Below are 10,099 nucleotides of genomic sequence, written 5' to 3' on the forward strand. Positions count from 1 at the left end.
ACCCACACACACACACACACACACACACACACAGACAGACAGACAGACAGACACATGTACTCTCTCTCTCTCTCTCTCACGCACACACACACACACACACACAGACAGACAGACAGGCAGACAGACAGAACATTACAGATTTGCGCAAAACTTTGGCGATATTTTCTGAATGTCGATAAAAAAGTATTGCGAAATGACGGCGTTTCCATTAACCAATGTTATGCGGCTAAAACGTAACCTTTTGCCTCTCGCGATAAGTCATGGCAACGGATTTTGGTGGGATTTTGACGGATTTTGGCTATATTTATTCAAAGGAGACTTATGCGTGTATTTCCATTGCAGTTTTGCGAATTAATCCTTTTGCGCATTGCCTGAAAAACCACCTCATGCGAGCGTAAAACTTTTTTGCGATATATGGCCGTTTTTGCGAAATTGACGCGTTTCCATTAGGCGTATTTTCAATTCGCAATTTCAATTTGCGCAATTTGAAGGGTAATGGAAACGCGCCTACATGCACTCTCTCTCTCTCTCTCACACACACACACACACAGGTATGATTGCCACAGATAGCATTTGTATCAAATTTGGCAAATGAAATCTGCCACAAATGCAGAACACGTTTGAGATAGACCTAATGCATGCACATGCACACACTTCTGCATATTGCTGTTGGTTTTATTTACATTTTTTATTTCTTCCACATTCTAAAGTTATTTTATTTTTATGTCAAACACATCCAAACTCATGTGGGAAAAGCATGGGTGCATTAATGATCTAAAGAAACAATGCTGGTCATCAAGCTATTTTAAAGAAATTAAAGAGAATACAGTGTGCCTTGCTTTAGTGACACACAATGTGTTTAAACTTGGTGTGACATATGTATGTTTGGGATAATGCAGTTTCACCATGCTCAGATATGCTTACCATGCTGTATAAGGTTGAAATGAAATGTATATTTGTTATTTTACAGTACACATACTGTTGTAGCAAATTAGCTCAAAAGGGGACTATTTATAATTAATTATAACTGGTTATAATTAATAATAAATATTTAGATTAGATCTTAGAAATAACTGTAGCAGAATCAATATTACAATTATTTGATCTGTCCGTCCACCGAGCAGACAATATCTATAGCTAACATACAACTAAATTAAGCAAAACACATATATACAGAATGAAGGAAAGTAAGGAAGAGAGAGATAAGAGCAAAAGAATAGCAGTATTTCACATCAATTAACCACAACCTAATGAGAATCAAAAATAAAAGGGGCTCAAACTTAAACACGCATCTAAATAGTTGTAAACGGTTACTTGCAATGGCTTTGTTGAGAGTCCTGATGCGGTATAGGCACGGAGGTTCTTGATGAGTTCTTTAGGAGTGAGCTGGAAGTTTTCCTCTGGTTCTTCTGAAGATAGGAAAGTCCACAGCGAATCAACAAAGTTACTTGAAGATAAAAAAAAAAAAAACGCCGGAAAATCAAACTTAAGAGGAGAGTTTTGAGAAGTTAATGACTTTTAATCGTTCCTGGTCACACCCACCTATTGGGTTAAATGGCCAATACCAGGCGAGAATTTTTGAGCGGGAGAAGTTAGTATGATGTGATCACATAGTGTACATCATTGTTTGAGGAATGAAGAGCAGATCATTTTGATACCAAGAACCAAGAATCTAGAAGATATTAAACCAGAGATACATTCATACACCTGAATATAAGCATTTAGAGCTTAACTAATACAAATAACGAGTGGTAAAAACATACAAATAACACATGCATATACCAGATAATTTTGTAACTGATTAATTGTAGTCTAAATAAAGAAAACGTCTTTATATGTGTGTGTGTTATGTGTATTGTGAGCATGGGGGTAGTTCGCTGGCCATCAAACAATATGTGTGTGTATTGTGAGCATGGGGGTAGTTCGCTGGCCATCAAACATTTGATGCCAGGTACTGAGGATACTGAGGATCCAGGACATTGGAATGTGTTTGAAGTCACGAGGGGGAGACGAGAGCGGTGAACTGTTTAGCGTCTCCTTGATAGTGAGGAGGAACCATTGGCAATTTAGCACCCATATAAATGTAGAATGTGGGGCCATGTCTGTAATTTATATGCAAATGTCAAAAGGCTAAAAGGGGTTTTGCGAATTAATCCTTTTGCGCATTGCCTGAAAAACCACCTCATGCGAGCGTAAAACTTTTTTGCGATATATGGCCGTTTTTGCGAAATTGACGCGTTTCCATTAGGCGTATTTTCAATTCGCAATTTCAATTTGCGCAATTTGAAGGGTAATGGAAACGCGCCTACATGCACTCTCTCTCTCTCTCTCACACACACACACACACAGGTATGATTGCCACAGATAGCATTTGTATCAAATTTGGCAAATGAAATCAGCCACAAATGCAGAACACGTTTGAGATAGACCTAATGCATGCACATGCACACACTTCTGCATATTGCTGTTGGTTTTATTTACATTTTTTATTTCTTCCACATTCTAAAGTTATTTTATTTTTATGTCAAACACATCCAAACTCATGTGGGAAAAGCATGGGTGCATTAATGATCTAAAGAAACAATGCTGGTCATCAAGCTATTTTAAAGAAATTAAAGAGAATACAGTGTGCCTTGCTTTAGTGACACACAATGTGTTTAAACTTGGTGTGACATATGTATGTTTGGGATAATGCAGTTTCACCATGCTCAGATATGCTTACCATGCTGTATAAGGTTGAAATGAAATGTATATTTGTTATTTTACAGTACACATACTGTTGTAGCAAATTAGCTCAAAAGGGGACTATTTATAATTAATTATAACTGGTTATAATTAATAATAAATATTTAGATTAGATCTTAGAAATAACTGTAGCAGAATCAATATTACAATTATTTGATCTGTCCGTCCACCGAGCAGACAATATCTATAGCTAACATACAACTAAATTAAGCAAAACACATATATACAGAACGAAGGAAAGTAAGGAAGAGAGAAGAGCAAATAATGGCAGTATTTCACATCAATTAACCACAACCTAATGAGAATCATCAGAGAATCAAAAATCACCTTAAAAAGGGGCTCAAACTTAAACACGCATCTAAATAGTTGTAAAGGGTTACTTGCATTGGCTTTGTTGCTGAACAAGAGTCTTGATGCGGTAGGCACGGAGGTTCTTGATGAGTTCTTTAGGAGTGAGCTGGAAGTTTTCCTCTGGTTCTTCTGAAGATAGGAAAGTCCACAGCGAATCAACAAAGTTACTTGAAGATAAAAAAAAAAAAAACGCCGGAAAATCAAACTTAAGAGGAGAGTTTTGAGAAGTTAATGACTTTTAATCGTTCCTGGTCACACCCACCTATTGGGTTAAATGGCCAATACCAGGCGAGAATTTTTGAGCGGGAGAAGTTTTCTTTGTCTCCATTTGCGTGTTTATGGCTGGTCTGGAGGACTGGTGCAGTTTTACCCAAAATATAGTACAAATAGTATGATGCATTTCATGATCACATAGTGTACATCATTGTTTGAGGAATGAAGAGCAGATCATTTTGATACCAAGAAAGAAACATCTAGAAGATATTAAACCAGAGATACATTCATACACCTGAATATAAGCATTTAGAGCTTAACTAATACAAATAACGAGTGGTAAAAACATACAAATAACACATGCATATACCAGATAATTTTGTAACTGATTAATTGTAGTCTAAATAAAGAAAACGTCTTTATATGTGTGTGTGTTATGTGTATTGTGAGCATGGGGGTAGTTCGCTGGCCATCAAACATTTGATGCCAGGTACTGAGGATGACTGTCTCCCAGGACATTGGAATGTGTTTGAAGTCACGAGGGGGAGACGAGAGCGGTGAACTGTTTAGCGTCTCCTTGATAGTGAGGAGGAACCATTGGCAATTTAGCACCCATATAAATGTAGAATGTGGGGCCATGTCTGTAATTTATATGCAAATGTCAAAAGGCTAAAAGGGTCTCTAAGACATAAAACGTAAATGATTATCAATGATCCTACGCAGATGCTACACTGTCTATGGGCTGGATTAAAATGAAAACATTTCTTAAATAAAAACAAAAAAGTAAACATAATATTTTTCCGATTCTTAAAATTTTGTATACTCAGATTTGTGTGAGTGCGTGCGTGCGTGTGGTTCACCCTATGTTATGTCCCCACAAAGATGGCAATATCCAAAATCCTTGTCCTTGTGGGGGTATTTTTGTCCCCATGAGGAAACAAGCTTATAAATCATACAGAATAGTTTGTTTTTTTTTAAATCTAAAAATGCACAAAGTTTGTGTGTGTATGTGTGTGTGTGTGTGTGTGTGTGAGCCCAAAGAATGAGTGTGTTGTGTTGATTCATTGTCTAAAGCATGATTCTGAGCACATCTATATGAGGTGAATGTTGTAAAGACATTAACACAAGCACATACAGAGGTGTTAGCATACACACATACAGGTGACGTAGAAAGAACATGCCCAGACATAACATATTTTTCAGACGCATATAGAAATATGGTCTTGGTGAATTCTTTAATTCTGTTTCAGGTTTCTTTTTTTTTTTTTTTTTTTTTTTTTTTTTTTTTTTTTTTTTTTTTTTTTTTTTTTTTTTTTTTTTTTTTTTTTTTGCATGAGATGCTTTATTGGCATGAGAAATATTTTGTACATTTGTATTGCCAAAGCATTCCTGTATTGTTGCAAACAATCAAAACAGTGATGTCTGAGCTATCAACATTTAGCCTATAGATCAAGCAAAACTGAACCGTTTAGGGGTTTGACAAGGACATCCGTCTTCCAGCCCCCAAACAAAGCACATTCCCATTAACAAACATATTAAAACATTATATGGAACACCGCCTACATCACTGTAGGAAACAGATAGGGGAGAAGCTTTGGGATCTGGTGTCTAGACACCAATCCACCAAAGGTGATGACCTAAAACACAAACATGGAAGCCAGACGCCCAGACAACCTCCTTAGTGGCTGAAGATGGGCCGATAGGGACAAATTGGTGACTAGGCATTAACATATACCGTATTGATCAAACAACTCACTGATCCTGTTGAGCTGACAATAGAAACACTTTGCTCAGCCATTTTTCCACAATCAGGAAGACCCTAAACACCTCCAGACTGGAAGTAGCTACAGGTCAGGAAGGAACTCCATAAAAACCCCATGGCACAGGTGAGAGATAAAAACATCATAAATCCATCAAAAGTCAGATCTAACATCTGTTTTGATCTTTTTGTCATGTCAGTCAGGGGTGACAGGACCCCGGTGACATGGCAGTCAGGGTGACAGAGGGGTCATATAGCCATAAATCAGGTCATAAATCTGACCATGTGCACATTTGACATATGACAACCTGTCAATCAACGCTGACAAAAGACAGAGAAACACGAGGAGCTATAAGGGGAAGCTAATGAGATAACAAGATCCTTGTGTGAAACAAGAATCTAGCGAGCAGAGAAACAAGGAGGGCGGAGAAACATTCACGCTGACAATGCGCACGTGGCGAGCTGTCAAAACAAGCCACACACACAACACAACACCCAAACACAGAGACAGAGACCGCAAAGAACAGGTGATCAGACCCGAGACCCGACAGTACTCCCCCTCCCAGGAGCGCCACCAGGCGCCCCAGGAGGAGGCCCACCTTGTCGCCGACGGAAGTCCTCGATCAACGAACGGTCCAAAATGTCCCGGGACGGCACCCAGCATCTCTCCTCTGGACCATAACCCTCCCAGTCCACGAGATACTGAAACCCTCTGCCGCGGCGCCGCTCGTCGAGTAATCTCCTAACCGTATAGGTAGGGGAGCCATCTACAAGACGAGGGGGTTGGGCGATCGCTAGCAGGGTTAAGGGGAGAAGAAAACACAGGTTTAACCCTAGAGACATGAAACACAGGGTGAACCTGACCAAGAGCAGGAGGGAGCTTGAGCCTGATCGCCACTGGATTAACCACCTTGGTGACGCGGTACAGCCCAATGAATCTGGGCGCCAGCTTACGAGAAGGCGCCCGGAGAGGCAGATCCCTGGTAGAAAGCCATACCCGTTGACCGCACACATAGGTTGGAGGAGAGGACCGGCGACGATCGGCTTCTGCCTTGGTTCATCCCGATGTTCGGACCAAAGCCCTCCTGACTTTCTCCCAGGTGTGGCGGCAGCGCTGAACGAAAGCCAGGGCGGACGGAACCACAGCATCGGATTCCTGTGATGGAAACAGAGGCGGTTTATAACCCACAGAGCACTCAAAAGGGGACATACCTGATGCCGCCACTGGAAGGGAGTTACGAGCGTATTCTATCCAGAAGAAAGAGCCCTGACCACCACCCCTTCAGGAAGGATGGCTTTGGCCGCAAGCTCCCCTTCTGGAGCCCCGAAACAGGCGCGAGAGAGCGTCGGGCTTGACGTTTTTGGACCCTGGCCGGTACGAAAAGCGCCCAGCGGGCCTGACGCGAGCTCAGCCTCTTGGCCAAACGGATATATTCAAGATTCTTGTGATCCGTCCAGACCAAGAAGGGCTGTGCCAACCCCTCCAACCAGTGACGCCACTCACCCAAGGCCAATCTCACCGCCAACAGTTCTCTATTGCCAATGTCATAGTTACGTTCTGCAGGGCTGAGACGGCGAGAGAAGAACGCACACGGGTGCACCTTCCCGTCACGGAGGGATCGCTGAGATAGAACTGCGCCAACCCCAACGTCCGATGCGTCAACCTCGACAATGAACTGGGACTCAGGATCTGGAACCAACAGAACAGGTGCAGAGACAAAACGGGACTTTAATTTGTCAAAGGCTATCTGAGCATCCTGGTTCCAAGGACACTTTGGTGGAGGTTAATGCCGTGAGCGGAGCAGCGATCTGACCAAAATTCATGATGTATCGCCGATAGAAGTTGGCAAAACCCAGGAAACGCTGCAGGGCCTTACGGGAGTCGGGGACTGGCCACTTGGCGACAGCCTCTATCTGAGCAGGGTCTGGTTTAATCCCCCTGGTAGAGATGATATGGCCAAGGAACCTAACTGGAATTCACACTTCTCCGCCTTGACGAACAACTGGTTCTCTAATAGGCGCTGGAGGACCCGTCTGGTCAGCACGTGCTGGGTGTGTAAGTGGAGAGAAGGGGAGAAAATCAGAATATCATCCAAATACACAAAGACGAACTGATTAATCATGTCACCCAGACATCTAATGACGAGACCCTGGAAAACGGCCGGAGCATTGGTCAGACCAAACGGAAGAACCAGATACTCGTAGTGTCCCGAGGGGGTGTTGAATGCCGTCTTCCACTCATCCCCCTCCCGAATGCGCACCAGATGGTAGGCGTTGCGGAGGTCTAATTTGGTGAAGACCCGAGCTCCCTGCAACAATTCAAAAGCAGAAGACATTCATGGCCTCTCTTTAAGGACCGGAAAGGGAATATAAACGACCCTTAGGAGGAGAAGTGCTCGGGAGAAGGTCTATGGCACAGTCGTAGGGACGATGTGGAGGTAGAGAGGTGGCCCGGGACTTACTGAAAACCGCACGAAGATCGCAGTACTCCGCCGGGACACCGGTCAAGTCAGTGGAAGCACAAGACACAGAGACAGCAGGAAAAGCAGCACCTAAACATGACACATGACAAGACTGACTCCAGGCTAAAATAGAATTATTGACCCAATCAATATGTGGGTTGTGTTTCAGCAACCAAGGATGTCCTAAAATTAACGGGGCCTTAGGGGAGTCAATAATTAACAGTTCGATCTGCTTACAGTGGTTACCAGAGAGGGAAAGGCTTACACGAGGGGTGACGTGAGTGATGGTGGTGAGGGGATTGCCCGCTAATGACCATGCCGTAATGGGCTTAACCAGGGGAATGGTCAGAATGTTCCATTTCTGAGCCGAGGCAGAATCCAGGAAATTCCCCTCAGCCCCTGAATCCAGAAGGGCGTGGCCAGTGTGTGAACCTCCCTGGAAGGAGAGTCGAAAGGGCAGCTGAGTGCGCGTTGCTGGAGAGTTTGAACAGGGAAAGGCGCCCACCAGGACTCTCCGCTCCACTGGTGGGCCTTGACTTTTAACGGGCACTGAAGGACAAAGTGGCCAGCCTTGCCACAGTACAGACACAATCCTTGAGCTAAACGCTCCTGTTTCTGCTGCGGTGTAAGCCGGAGACGACCCAGTTGCATGGACTCAACATCAGCTGACTGTGGACTCGCCACGTCGGATGAGGCGGACTCCAGGTGGCGCCACGGAGTAGTGGATTGACGGCGTTGCCGGTGGCGGTTGAGACGGCCCTCCACACGGAGCGCGAGATTAATCAAATTGTCCAGATCTCGAGGAAGATCCACAGTCGCTAATTCGTGAGCGATGACATTATCCAGTCCCTCGAGAAATCGCTCGCATAGCACGCCCTCATTCCAGCCGCAAGCCGCCGCTAGAGTCTGAAACTGTATGGCATAGTCGTTGACAGAGCCTCTCCTCTGAGACAACCGAGACAGCTGAGCCGCCGCCTCATCTCCCTGGGCTGATCGGTCGAACAGCTTCGCCATCTCCTGGCGAAAATCCTCAAAAGTAGCACAGCAGGGAGCTCCACACGATCTCCATACGGCAATTACCCATTCGCACAGAAACATATGTTAGAGCTTCAATGGACAGCCTTTCCAGCGTTTACAGCTTCTGTTGAACACTAATGCTGAGTTAGAGCTTCTGGGCAAATAAAGAGAAAGCAAGCCCACATATGCTGCAAAGATTCTCTCTCAGTGAAAGTTGCTTTATGCAATGTTAAGAGCAAAGCTTGCCAACAAGAAACATGTTTCTTGTGTAATTAAATGTTATTTCCAATGCAGAAAGACAGTTTGTAATGTGTGTAAGGGAAACAGGTCAATTTAGCTCAAAGGGAATCATTTAAGATTTTAAAGGGAATTTGGACAGAATCACTGTTTTACGGCTGATCACTGAGACGGCCAGCGATTCATTGAACGAGCCGTATAACATCAACTCTGCAATGGATATTTATTTTGAATGTTTTAGAAGTTCAATGCTTACAAAGTTATGTTAAAGCTTCAATGGACAGCATTTTTAGTTTAGAGCTTCTATTGAATATTAATGCCGAGTTAGTGCTTCTGGGCAAATGAAAAGAAATAAAGTCCCCATATGCTGCAAAGCTTCTCTCTCAGTGAGAGAAAGTTGCTTTATTCAATCTTAAGAGCAAAGCTTGCCAACAAGAAAGATGATTCTGACTTATGAAATGAAATGTTATTTGCAATGCAGAAAGACAGTTTATAATGTGTTAGAAGTTCTATGCACAGAAACACATGTTAGAGCTTCAATGGACAGCCTTGTCAGTTTACAGCTTCTGTTGAAAACTAATGCTGAGTTAGTGAAAGCAAGCCCACATATGCTGCAAAGATTCTCTCTCAGTGAAAGTTGCTTTATGCAATGTTAAGAGCAAAGCTTGCCAACAAGAAACATCTTTCTTATGTAATTAAATCTTATTTCCAATGCAGAAAGACAGTTTGTAATTTGTTAGAAGTTCTATGCACAGAAACATATGTTAGAGCTTCAATGGACAGCCTTGTCAGTTTACAGCTTCTGTTAACACTAATGCTGAGTTAGTGAAAGCAAGCCCACATATGCTGCAAAGCTTCTCTCTCAGAGAGAGAGGCTTGCTTTATTCAATGTTAAGAGCAAAGCTTGCCAACATGCTACATGTTTATGACTTATGTAATGAAATGTTATTTCCAATGCAGAAAGACAGTTTTTAATGTTTTAGATGTTGTATGCACAGAAAGTTATGTTAGAGCTTCAATGGACAGCCTTATCAATTTACAGCATCTGTTGAACACTAATGCTGAGTTAGTGCTTCTAGGCAAATTAAGAGAAATCAAGCCCACATGTGCTGCAGAGCTTCTCGCTCAGTGAGAGAAAGTTGCTTTATTCAATGTTAAGAGCAAATTTTGCCAACAAGAAAGCCATTTTTGACTTATGAAATTAAATATTTACAATGCAGAAATACAGTTTATAATGAGTTAGAAGTTCTATACACAGAAACTTATGTTAGAGCTTCAATGGACAGCCTTATCAATTTACAGCATCTGTTGAACA

Source organism: Sinocyclocheilus anshuiensis, unplaced genomic scaffold (genome assembly GCF_001515605.1).
Source record: "Sinocyclocheilus anshuiensis isolate Anshui unplaced genomic scaffold, SAMN03320099.WGS_v1.1 scaffold498, whole genome shotgun sequence".
NCBI classification, from domain to species: Eukaryota; Metazoa; Chordata; class Actinopteri; order Cypriniformes; family Cyprinidae; genus Sinocyclocheilus; species Sinocyclocheilus anshuiensis.